Source organism: Zootoca vivipara, chromosome 2 (genome assembly GCF_965207765.1).
Source record: "Zootoca vivipara chromosome 2, rZooViv2.hap1.1, whole genome shotgun sequence".
NCBI lineage: Eukaryota > Metazoa > Chordata > Lepidosauria > Squamata > Lacertidae > Zootoca > Zootoca vivipara.
The window spans coordinates 40,895,110-40,908,845 of NC_142584.1; the positions used below are offsets into that span (position 1 = coordinate 40,895,110).

Sequence of the window (13,736 nt, forward strand, 5' to 3'; positions counted from 1 at the left end):
ACACACACAAGCACTTCTGACGACCCCCGCCCCGCGGCCACCCTTCCATAAACGAAAATAACCACCTCCCCGCTCGCTCCCTCTTACGGCAGACGGCAACTGCGGGTCACAGAGGAGCCCCGGGACTCCGCAGCACACTGGGTTTTTGGGTGGGTAATTTATTGATTTACATGTTGTATTTTATTTTAACTTTGCCCGTACCTGGGCGTGGAGAGAGACAGCCAGGCACCGAGAGGGTTGCCTGCCTGCCTTCCCCAGCTGCTGAGGGTGCCGCTTCCCCTCTTCCCTCCCTTGGTGGGTCCAACCCCGCCTGGGGCCCCGCCAGCTGCAGCGAGTGTAATTACCGTTTTGGGTTTGTTGTCGGCATAAATAATTGAAGGCGGGCTCCTCCTGTCAGGGTTCTTTTTTTTAAAAAAATAATTATTTCGTGAAGAGCCACGTGCGAGGAGGAGGAGGAGGGGTGCGCGCGAAGGGAGCGGGAAAGCTGGCGGAAGGCGCGGGAGGCGAAGCGACGGGAAAGCGGGGCGGGGGAGGACCTGGGTTGGCCCCCTGAACCCTTTAGCGCCTCGGCAAGCGAGAGGCCAGCTGACTGGGCGGCTGCTGAGCGGTGGTCGCCATGTGGGAGTCTTAAATTGCAGCAGGCGCCCTCCTCCCTCTCTCGCGCGTCTGCCCAGAAAAGGGGTTTTTTGCAGCCGGTGTCCCTCCACCCCGTTCCTGCCTCCTCCCACTTCGGAACCCTCCTGAGAGCTGCTCCGTCCCTCCTTCCTCCCTCCGTCCCTCCCTCCTCCTCCTGCTCTCTGTCTCTCCCTCCTTCCCTCCCTCCCTCCGCCTCCATGCTGGTTCAATGCCAGAACGGCGTCTAGGGGACCACCATGCCCTGAGGCTGGCTCCCGGCTGCGCCCCCACCAGCCACCCTTCCTCCTTCCCACCCCCCTTACCTTGCCCCCCCTCCTGCCCCCTCCGGGCAGTGGCGGACTGGGATGTACCGTCGAGGTGCCTGGGCAGGACACTTGGCAGCCAGCGATGCCAGGCACAGCTGGCAGCGTTAACTCTTCGCTAGCTGCCAGCAGGGATATCTGAGGAGATACAGGTGAGTGTGTGGCTGGCAAACCCCGCTGCCTCGGCGCGGGGCTGGGGAAGGATTCCCCGCGGCAGAATCCGTTTGCCATTCTCGGCTTCTAGGGCACGAAGGCGGACGGGCACTTAGGCAACCCCCCCTCCCGCCACCCCATCCTCTGCATTGAACACGGTGGGGCAGGCACCCCATCGCTGTATATGTGGGGACAGCGTCTGGTGTGCTGGGAAGAGTTCTGGGCTGGAGTCTCTTAATTTAAATGCTTGCAGCGGGCTGGGGGAAAGAAGAGCAGCGAGGTGCAATGATTTCCTCATCTTCCTGGGTCTCATTCATTCATTCATCCCAAGGCAGCCTCGGATCAAGCCTCTCTACCCTCATTGCTCTCCAGTATCTGTTTTTAATATGTTGCTCTCTCTCCTCTGCTAGGTATATTTCCATCTTGCATTGCAAGCAGTAACTCCTATTCTCCCCTAGGTGGGCATCTTGCTTGGCACTGGGAGGGATGCATCTGCTCAGACTAGGCTAGGATGGAAGCATAAAAACATGGGGAGCCCCCCACCCCACTCAGCTTTCTAAGCTCTGGTAGTGTCCCAATCCTGTGATATTGTTCCCCACCCCACTCTCTGTGTGTATGTGGTGCATATGGGCATTATTGAGCATCAAACAGGGAAGCGGGTAGAAATGCCAGGCTCCTGGGGTGTCTCCTAAATCTGTACAGTATTCCCTTTCTCCCTAAAGTTAGAAAGTAAGTCAGGTCACCTTCTCTTTATTGCTTGGCTCCTGCTAACTTGGTGGCTGCCTGACTTTTAAGGAACCCTATGCAGGCGGACGGAGATGGTGAGGTTGTGGATTATTTTTGTCTCACCGTCTGCTCCAAGGAACAGATGCTTCTAGCAGGGATGGTGCATGCCATTTCCAACTGCCCCTTAGGTCCCTGGCTTCTGCTTTAACAAGAACAGCCGGAGCTCAGGGCCAGGGAACTGCCAGCTCCAGAGTCTGCAGCTTGGTAGATTGCTTTGACCCTTGACACTGGGTGATGGACTGATGTCTATAAAGGCTGCAGCTGGAGGCATCTTGATATAGATCAGGGTCAGATATGGCCTGGGGAGTAAGAAGAGTCCTGTATGTGAGAGAATCGGAAGGATGTCTTCTGCACTATTGTTTTTCTCTTCTATGTGGTGCTTTTCTTGTACATGGGATCTAGAATTACAAATCTTTTACCTGTTCCTAAAGAGCTATCTCTTCCTAACACAGGACATTGCCTTTATACCAAATCAGACCATTGGCCCTTCTAGCCAAAGATTGTTAACACTTACTAGCTGCAGCTATCCAGGGCTTCAGGCAGAGTCTTTCCCAGCACTACCTGGTGATGCTGTGGATTGAACCTGTTCTTTGACAATCCCCCCATCGCAGGGCTCTTAAGACAGCCCAGTATTGGTAAACAACCTGGTGAAAATACCTAAGCTGGAAGTGTCCATAACAGATTCACAACCTAGCAGTCTGAAAGCATGCCAGTGCAAGTAGATAAATAGGTACCATTGCGGCGGGAAGGTAAATGGCGTTTCTGTGCACTCTGGTTTCCGTCGCAGTATTCCATTGCACCAGAAGCGGTTTAGTCATGCTGGCTACATGACCTGGATAGCTGTCTGTGGACAAACGCCGGCTCCCTCAGCCTGAAAGCGAGATGAGAGCTGGAACCCCATAGTCACCTTTGGCTGGACTTAAATGTCCAGGGGTCCTTTACCTTTACCTTTTACCTATAACAGATTCACAATAGGCTGTTGTGATATATTGGTGTGAACAGCAGTACGTGGGCTGGAACTGGTCTTCATCTTCTGCAGCCTTTTGATTGGAGTTCTAGCTAGGTCCTGAGGGCAGTGGACTGAATTCAACTCCCGTCTGTTATCAACACCTGTAGTGAATCACTTGGGGTGTGTGACATCCGTTTTTTGAATGTACCATGGGGGAAATATTCCATCTCACTAGAATAGATACTATAAAGAGCAGTATTGTAAATATAAGGCAGCCTGAAAGATACAAGACACCAGATCTTAACCATGCTACTGTGATAAGCCATTTGCTTATTTCACTGTCTCACCTCCTCTTAGCTGTATAGAGAATCTTTGAGGTTCTTACTTCAGGATAAAATGCAGGCTGCTATAAGGAATAAAGATTTTTCATACAGAGACTGGCAGAGATGGCAATCATGTGCACTCTTATTAGGCACCAAGTCCTACTGAATGCTTTGGGACCTACTTCTGGGGGGGGGGGAATTCATCGAATTGATTTGTATGAATGTGGGCTGTGAAGTTCCCAGTTCAAATATTGCCTCAGCCACAAACTTGGGAGTTGGCATCAGGCAAGCCACTAGCCTGCATTTGACAAGGCTTGGTAGCCAGCTGTGACTAGTTTGCAAGACACGTTGGCTCACATTTATTCTTGTTTAGATTCCATATCAACAGTCAGATGGTGTACCTTCTGCTGCTGCTCATCCAGTGGTTATTAATTCTTTTTAGCTTGTGCAACCTGAGGATGCAGACATTATTTTTGGATCAGTGAGGTTGTCTTAATGTGTGTTTAAGCCATACCCATTATTGGCTTATAAACACGGAGTGGGATCTGGGGGGGGAGGGGGGGAGAAACCCAGCTATAAAATGGTCCGCCTTTGACTGTCTGCCCCACATGGAGCTCTTTTGGCAGAAGGGGGCCTGTGGGGTGTGGTGGAAGAGGGTGGTTGTTTAAGTTTATGTATCTTCTGTGTTTATGTTGCAAAAAACTAATAAAAATTTATTATAAAAAAATATAAACACAGTCAGAGAGGGGTTGGCTAATTGGGTGGTGGGTCTTTATGAGAGGGTTCTATTCCATCCTAACAATAGTTTGGCTTCTGAACAGCTAAGATTGCATATATATATATATATATATATATATATATATATATATGCTTATATATGCAATCTTAGCTGTTCAGAGCAGTGGAATCAACTTGATTCAACTGTCAGAGCTAGAGTTGAACACTCCTATTTTGGGTAAATGACCTAAGTAATAAAATTCCTGCATGAAGATGATTATCTGGATCCATTTCAGGCCTGGTTTTGGTTCAGAAACAGCATTGGCTGTCCTAGGTAGATGATCTTTGAATGGAGGTAGACATTCATGGGTTTCTGCAGGAATTCTTTTGGGGATGGGTGGGTAAAATTTGATTTCTCCTGGAACTTTCAGCAGCTTTCAGTCCCCTTGACCATGGTGCCCTCCTGGGATTCCTTGCTAAGGTGAGGCTGCAGTTCTTCCTTGCAAGAAAGTGGTGCTGAGGAACTCACACTCATCCTTTTGTTCTATGGGGTCCTGCAGAGTTCAGTCTTCTCTCCTGTGCTCTTAAATATATACAGGAAATGTCTGAGAGGGATCATCTGGGATTGAGTGGATTTTCATAAGGCTATCAATGGCTACTACTATGCTGTGGCTCCAAGTCGGAAGCAGTGTGGTTCTGAATACCAGTTGCTGGAAACCACAGGAGAGGAGAGTGCTCTTGTGCTCGGGTCCTGCTTGTAGGTTTCCCAGAGGCTTCTGGTGGACTGCTGTGAGAACAGGATGCTGGACTAGATGAGACATTGGCCTGGTCCAGCACACTGTTCTTGAGTGCATCAGTGTACTGATGTTATGCAGCTCTTTATCTCCTTGCCATCTGATTCTAGGGAGACCAATGAGATTCTGCTATTTGTCAGGAGGCCAACCAGTTCAGGGATTGCCTCCTGGATGCAGTTGCACTCCTCTTGAAAGAACGTGGGAGCACTCTTGGGCCCAGCCTTGGTATTAAATGCTCAAGTGTCAGCTGTGACCAGGATGACTGTTCAGGGGGAGGTTTTAGAGCCGAATGCACAAAGCTGAACTGTCTGCTAAGTACAGGTAGGTAGCCGTGTTGGTCTGGATCGAAGTAAAATAAAAAATTTTTTCCTTCAGTAGCACCTTACCCACAACCACTTCAAATTTGGTGATGACCTGTTCCTCCAGATCAGTGGCACAGCCATGGGCACCCGCATGGCCCCACAGTATGCCAACATCTTCATGGCAGATTTAGAACAACGTTTCCTTAACTCATACCCACTCAAACCTCTCCTGTACCTGCGATACATTGACGATATTTTTATTATCTGGACACATGGACAACAGACCCTGGAAACCTTCCACCAGACATTCAATGACTTTCACCCCACCATCAACCTAACAATGAACCAATCTATACAAGAAATACATTTTTTGGACACTACTATAAAAATACAGGATGGACGTATAGACACCACCTTATACAGAAAACCAACTGACCGACAAACATATCTACATGCTTCTAGCTACCATCCCAAACATACCAAACAATCCATCGTATACAGCCAGGCCTTACGTTACAACCGCATCTGTTCCAACTCTACAGACAGAGAATCTCACCTAAGAGATCTACAGCAAACCTTTTTAGAACTAAAATATCCACCTGATGAAGTTAAACAACAGATCAACAGAGCCAGACAGATACCTAGAGAGAACCTGCTGCAAGACAGACCCAAAAAAGAAAATAACAGAACACCACTAGTCATCACATACAGCTCCCAAGCTAAAACAGTACAACGCATCATCAGAGATCTACAGCCTCTCCTGGACAATGACCGCTCCCTTTCTCAAGCTCTGGGAGGAAGACCTTTCATTGCCTACAGACAGCCACCCAATCTTAAACAACTCCTCACCCACAATAATACAACCACCAGACTTAACATGGACACTGGTACCAGAGCCTGCAATAAACCCAGATGCCAACTTTGCTGCCACATACACCCAGACAACACCATTACTGGCCCCAACAACATCCAACATACCATCTCAGGACTATTTAATTGCTCATCCTCTAACATTGTGTATGCCATCAAATGCCAACAGTGCCCTTCAGCTCTCTATATTGGACAAACAGGCCAAACCCTACGCCAAAGGATAAATGGACATAAATCTGACATCAGGAACCAGAAGACAGAAAAACCAGTAGGAGAACACTTCAATCTCCCAGGACATTCTATACAAGATCTCAAAGTAGCTGTCTTACTACAAAAGAATTTCAGAAATAGACTGGAAAGAGAAGTTGCTGAATTGCAACTTATCACCAAGCTCAAAACCATGGAGGGACCTGGTTTGAACAGAGATATCGGGTTCTTATCTCATTATACATGATAAGCGATCTTCAGCCATCTCAACCCTTGCTTTTTCATGCAAAACCATTTGCAGTCGTTTGCGGTCATCAACAGCTATCAGTCAGTCAATCACCCATTTCCACCACCCTTCTGAGTGATCCCCCCTCCCCATCCCCACCCCTCCCCACCCCTTCTCTACATAAGTGCCTGGAAACTTCCATTTCACTGTATCTGAAGAAGTGTGCATGCACACGAAAGCTCATACCAAAATAAAAACTTAGTTGGTCTTTAAGGTGCTACTGAAGGAAATTTTTTTTATTTGTCTGCTAAGTAGGAGAGGAGGGTTATCCCATTCCCTCATAGCTGCCAAGTTTTCCCTTTTCTCGCGAGGAAGCCTATTCAGCATAAGGGAAAATCCCTTAAAAAAAGGGATAACTTGGCAGCTATGCATTCCCTGTGCTCTCTGGGTGAGTTTTTCTTTTTCTGTGTCAAAAGGTGAGAGGAAATTGGTCCACACCTTACTTTCAATACTGTCGAGGCTTTTAATTGTTAACTAACATCTTGTTCCTGTGAGAGGGCTTTCCTCATTTGGAGGTGTGTGCTTTTTGTCTAGTTTTTTTTTTGTGTGTGTGTGGAGGAGAGAATTCCCTATCGTTCAGTCAGGGGTAGTGATTACTACCGTAGGAATGATACCCAGTGCATGCAGTAGGTAGACTGTAGGGCCTGAATATTGGAAGCCCATGTTCATATCCATATTTGACCATGCGGTAGTATTGATTCAAGTCAGCTGAGCTGTTTATGTAGATAAAACTCCACTCTGAGGTCCCTGAAGCAACTAAAAAAATAGCTATCATAACAACATCTTATAGATGACTTACTCCCGGAGAATTACAAAGGTTTAAAATCATGGCCTAACTTTGCAGCTAACATCACTAACGCAGCCTATAGATGGGCCTTTTCTAGAGCCCGTTTTGAGGCAATGCCCTCAGCTGTGCTGTACGGCAAATTTATGCGGGTACCAATTCATGAGCGCCTTTGCCCTTGCATGTCCAATAAGGTAGAATCTGTCACTCACATCCTTTTATTCTGTGAATTGTATAGTGAAGAACGAGCTCGACTTATTTTACCCCTTTTATGTCTAATACAGCATGCAGAAAAGTGAACCTGGAGGAAAAGTTTTAATGATGAAGTAGTGGGTTTGGTGGAAGAGAGAAATATGATTTGTTGGTCAGAGAGGAAAGAAACAGAAGCTAATAAAATGCAGCACATCAGACCTTGCTTTCCTCTTTGCTTTGTATTCCCTTGAAGACTGATTTGTACCTCAGCCAGTTCCTCACTTTCCCTTGGGAGGGAAGGGACATTGTGTGCAAAGGGCTGTCAGTTTATGACTGTGGACTCACAGGCCATCATTACTTTCTATAGAGAATATTGACTGTGAAGCAAGATAACAGGGTTCTGGGGAAACCCCAGCAGGAAATGTTTTGGCACAGCTGCCAGAAGGATTCAGGTGTTAATGGGATGATAGGGAGGAAAGAAATTCAAAGGGCAGCTCTTCTGGGACTAGCTGCCCCATAATGATTAAAGCACAGGGTGCTCTTCTACAGCTTTACTGTCTCTGAATTCCTGCAATAGGAAGGGTCTGGAGCAGGCATTCCCAAACTTCGGCCCTCCAGATGTTTTGGACTACAATTCCCATCTTCCCCAACCGCTGGTCCTGTTAGCTAGGGATCATGGGAGTTGTAGGCCAAAACATCTGGAGGGCCACAGTTTGGGGGTGCCTGGTCTGGAGTCTACAGTAGGAAGGGGACCTTTCTGGTTTTTCCATTTATAATGGAATGATGATCTACCCCTGCAACATCTATCTCATTTCCATCCTAGTTATTGGAAGACACGTTTGTGTTGGGCAAACTGAAGCTAAAGCAGCTTGGTGATGCCGTATCTTTTGCTTAGAGGAGTTGATACTAGTCCCACTGAGTGTCTCGCAGCGTGGCCTTCCTCCCATTTAAACTCTCTTAGATTAGGAAACACCTAAAATGCAGCATGCATATATTTCTATATTAACAGAACTGTACGCCAGTTCTATGTGTTGCAGCTGCTGCTTCTGCTATAGAGGTTTAAATCCAGTGTATGAGTGACATCAATAAGGCTGGTAGTCTGAGGAAGCAGCACTTTGCAAAGGGGAGGGACAGGACTTTTCATGCACCAGCAAGTGGAAGGAACTTTCCATTCAAAGCAGAAACTTGGTGCATATGAGTTAGGACAAGTTACCTTAATAGAAATACACTTTCATTGGCACATCTGTTCGAAATGCTAAAACAGGCACCCCCAAACTTCGGCCCTCCAGATGTTTTGGACTACAATTTCCATCATCCCGGACCACTGGTCCTCTTAGCTAGGGATCATGGGAGTTGTAGGCCAAAACATCTGGAGGGCCGCAGTTTGGGTATGCCTGTGCTAAAAGGTACCCAGCCTCACTTTAAAAGACAGCTTGACGGGACTACATGTGCTATAGCAGAATACAGCAGGATGACAACCTTATAAAGATGTAGCTTGCTGAATCTTAATAACTTTCTGAAAAATGAAAATTGGGGGCAAGACTGGAATGTTAAGCGATGGGTTTGTTACATCTAGGATATTACATACCGTAGTACTCAGGAACAAGCGTGGGAGAAGAATCCTTGGAGTCTATTGTATACTGTCACAGCCTGCAGCAGACCTGTTCTTTGTTACCAGGTATTCTGAAAGCTACAGTACTAGCTACAGGCATATTTTATAACAGCCTATTTCTTTTAGGGAGCCCTTGAACAGACTATATGTGCACACGGACACACATGGAAGAAAAGACAGGCTGACAAAACACATTAGCAGAACAGTTAAGAAGTGTCTCTTGAAATCACAGAGCGACAAACTCAGGTGTGGCCAGGCCCCAAGAATGCTTTTGTGCGGCTAAGACTTGTGTGCCAACTGCACCTTTAGAGATACTGGATCTACGGATCTACCCACAGTTACATATTATTGTTTGGATAACGTAATGTGCTCCTTGAGGGGTGTTTGGAAACTTCTGCTGGTTAAGAATGCTGCAGCCAGTCTGTTGACTGCCTGTCCCATCTTCTTGACAGAATACAAAGTGTTGGTTTTGATGTGCAAAGCCCTACATGGATTGGGACCAGATTGTCTGAAAAGACACTGTTCTCCTATATGGACCTGCCTAGGTTTTTAAGCTGCTTAGGAGAGATCCTTCTTTTTGTCCTGTCCACATCTGAGGTGCTTTTTGTGGGTACTTGAGAGAGGGTCTTCTCAGCGACTGCTCCCAAGCCCTGGAACTCCTTGCCAAGGGAAGGCTAACTATCCAGTTCTAGAATTGCTTTTTTCTAACAGGCAGAGGTGTATTTGGCCTCATTAAATTACTTCTTATGGGTGAATGTAAACACTGCAAAGTGTTCAGCTAGCTGTTTTTTCATCGGCTTTACTGATGTTTTACCTACCTGTTTTTAATATTTTGATTGCTATTTTGTATTTTACTATCATAAAATGCTTTGATCAGCATCTGATGGGAAGGCAGGATACAAATTTAGCAAACAAATAGGTAAAGGTAAAGGGGGCCCTGACCATCAGGTCCAGTCGTGTCCAACTCTGGGGTTGCAGCGCTCATCTTGCTCTATAGGCCGAGGGAGCCAGCGTTTGTCCGCAGACAGCTTCCGGGTCATGTGGCCAGCATGACAAAGCTGCTTCTGGCGAGCCAGAGCAGCGCACGGAAACGCCGTTTACCTTCCCGCCGGAGCGGTCCCTATTTATCTACTTGCACTTTGATGTACTTTCAAACTGCTACCGGTAGGTGGGCAGGAGCTGGGACCAAGCAACGGGAGCTCACCCCATTGCAGGGATTCGAACCGCCGACCTTCTGATCAGCAAGCCCTAGACTCTGTGGTTTAACCCACAGCGCCACCTGGGTCCCTCACTAGCAAACAAAAAAAGAATACCGGTAAATATTATGCATCTTCAACAACATAAAATTATCTTTTAATCTTAATCCACCTGTCACATGTATATTTCAAGGTAGAATTTGAGTTTTAGGTGTGGCAACTTAAAAGATGCCTTTTCTCCCATCTTCCTCCCTGGTATGCTAGACACAGCAAATTTCCTAATACAGTGGTGCCTCGCTAGACGAAATTAATTCGTTCCACGGGTCTTTTCTTATAGCGAAAAAATTCATCTAGCGAATCCCATAGGAATGCATTGAATTTTTTTGAATTTTTTTTTGCCCATAGGAACGCATTAATTGAATTTCAATGCATTCCTATGGGAAACCGCGATTCGCTAGACGATTGTTTCGTAAAACGCATTCGTCCAGCGAGGCAAGCTCCGCTCGAAAAATCCTTTCGTTAAGCAGAGCATTTGTTAAGCGAGGCACCACTGTATCCCTCCCATATGAACTCCATCTTTGGAATCTTTGTACCTTTGGAGAATTCTGAGACATGTCCTGTCCATCTCTGTTCTGACGGAGCAGAGATGTGCTAACAACCTTACGTTGAGGAAAGATATGACCATCTTAGTCGTACTGGAGCATATAACAATATTTTACAGAGTTGATCATGGATTCTTGCTATAGCATCTCAGAGACTGCTGGTGTGATGAGAGCTGCCAATCAGTCATACAAGATTGGAGTTAATTGGTGATGATGGATGGTTATGCGTCACTCCCAAGAGACTTGAAATGCAATGTCCCTCATGTTGTTCAACATATAAATACAGCTGCTCAGGGATTTCAAGGCTAAGCATAGGGTTGAGTATCATCAGTATGCTGATGACAACACAACTGTGTATTTGCTGCCCCATGAGCAATGTAAGCTCTGTCAGCTCTGTCTCTTCCCTAGAGGGATGCTTGAATGAACTATCCAGATGAATGCACTACAGCGTTATCTTGTCTTCGGTCTGGGGAGGAATGGGGTGATATTGGTGAGGAAGGACTGCTGATAAAAGGATGCCCTTCTGCTGTGCCAAGGACTTGCATATTGAGAGGATCCAGTGGAAACAGCAAGCCAAGTAATGAAACAGTGGGATTTTTGTCCATGCTACATTAGATAAGTCAAGCGCAACAAAATGTAGGGTGGAGTGCTCCTGTTCAAGATGCCAGCCAGCCATGCTCTTTTCTATGATATTCCACTCCATTCCACCTCTCTCCCCCACCCAATTTTCCACCCCACCCCAACAAGAAACTCATCCTTTTGCAATTACTGAGCAATACTGTCTTCATCAGGCAAGGTGGTGGGGTTTTTTTTTGCCCAGGTTTTTCTTTGTACTCCTGCAAGCCTTCAGATTCCTTCTTGTTTTTCACAGGCTCCATTTTGACTACAGTCTTGTTGGCACTTGACATTCACCTGCTGAGTTTGCTATTAGAATGAGAGTGCATTTTTAAAAGCTGCACGACTCATATAGTTACATTTCTGGGTTGGTTTTTTTCCTCCAGACTGAACTTACCGGGTGATGAATAGTCTTGTGTGTGTGTTTTGTAATTATTCCTGTATGTGCATGTAGCAGTGCTTCTCCACAGCCTGCACTTTATTCATAGCGAGACAAGTGCATCCTGTGCTGGTTTAGGCAACTACGGTATGTACAGGTCTAGGCAATCGCTGTCCCGAACGCTTATAATGTATTAGTTGCTTGCAAAGAAGTATCAAAATTAAGAGGGCACACTACACAACCTTACAAAATAGTTCTTTCTGCTTAAGTTTTCAATATGCTAAGGTTCACAGGGTCTGTGTCCAGGGTAGCCATATGTTCGACTTTACAGAGGACAGCCTGCTGTTTGAAGGTGTCCATGCATGGTCTGGAACCACAAAAGGCAAGAGCAGGAGCCTTGAATTTGCTCATCAGAAGTTAGCAGCACCTAAAGAGTAGACCCCCCTTTATGGATCAATGCCTTGTCGTGGTGAAGGGGCTTGAATAACTCAGAGAAGCTATGAGCTATGCCATGCAGGGCCACCCAAGATGGACAGGTCATAGTGGAGAGTTTTGACTAAACATGATCCACCTGGAGAAGGAACCGGCAAGCCACTCCAGTATCCCTGCCAAGAAAACTCCATGGACAAAGACAACAGGCATATAAAAGTTATGACGCTGGAAGATGAGCCCCTCAGGTCGGAAGGCGTCCAACATGCTACTGAGGAAGAGCGGAGGACAAGTACAAGTAGATTCAGAGCTGATGAAGTGGCTGGGCCAAAGCCGAAAGGACGCTCAGTTGCGGATATGCCTGGAAGCGAAAGGAAAGTCCGATGCTGTAAAGAAAAATATTGCATAGGAACCTGGAATGTAAGAACCATGAATGGAGGTAAGCTGGATGTGGTAAAAAATGAGGTGACAAGAATAAATATCGACATCCTGGGCATCACTGAACTAAAATGGAAGGGAATGGGCGAATTCAGTTCGGGTGACTATCATATCTACTACTGTGGTCAAGAATCCTGTAGAAGAAATGGAGTGGCCCTCATAGTCAACAAAAGAGTGGCAAAAGCTGTAATGGGATGCAATCTCAAAAATGACAGAATGATCTCGAAAAGCAATGGCAAACCTAGACAGCATCTTAAAAAGCAGAGACATCACCTTGCCGACAAAGGTCCGTATAGTTAAAGCTATGGTTTTCCCAGTAGTGATGTATGGAAGTGAGAGCTGGACCATAAAGAAGGCTGATCGCCGAAGAATTGATGCTTTTGAATTATGGTGCTGGAGGAGACTCTTGAGAGTCCCATGGACTGCAAGAAGATCAAACCTATCCATTCTTAAGGAAATCAGCCCTGAGCGCTCCCTGGAAGGACAGATTGTGAAGCTGAGGCTCCAATACTTTGGCCACCTCATGAGAAGAGAAGAATCCTTGGAAAAGACCCTGATGTTGGGAAAGATTGAGGGCACTAGGAGAAGGGGACGACAGAGGACAAGATGGTTGGACAGTGTTCTCGAAGCTACGAACATGAGTTTGACCAAACTGCGGGAGGCAGTGCAAGACAGGAGTGCCTGGCGTGCTATGGTCCATGGGGTCACGAAGAGTCGGACACGACTAAACGACTAAACAACAACAACAAAGAGTAGACCAGGCATCCCCAAACTGCGGCCCTCCAGATGTTTTGGGCTACAACTCCCATGATCCCTAGCTAACAGGACCAGTGGTCAGGGAAGATGGGAAATTGTAATCCAAAACATCTGGAGGGCCGAAGTTTGGGGATGCCTGGAGTAGACTGAGCAGGCTTATAAGGGACCTGGTGTCATCCCTGCTATGGTGAGATGTATTTTGTTTTTATTTAAATTAAAGCAATTGGTTCTAAATTTGCATCTATAAGTAAAATTTCCACATTAACATTTTATGCAAATTGATGTCCTTTTTTGGTCTGTCTTGTGGTGATGCAAATTCTTGTTTTTGACAATGCATAACTGGTCACATTAGCTGAGTCTTCATATGGAAAACCTGCCTTGGGACTTGGAAGCGATTTTCCGTGTGTG

At 46.4% G+C, this 13,736-nt stretch overlaps 1 protein-coding gene across 1 annotated transcript in view; it reads left to right on the forward strand.

Moving 5' to 3' along the window:
- The first annotated feature begins 425 nt into the window (after positions 1-425).
- The window catches only part of CACNA1A (calcium voltage-gated channel subunit alpha1 A), a 272,529-nt gene continuing 259,218 nt past the window's right edge, over positions 426-13,736 (forward strand). Inside the window, exon 1 of the mRNA XM_088661718.1 lies at positions 426-1,090. The gene's annotated coding sequence lies outside the window, so the exon portion shown is untranslated. The remainder of the gene's footprint in view (positions 1,091-13,736) is intronic.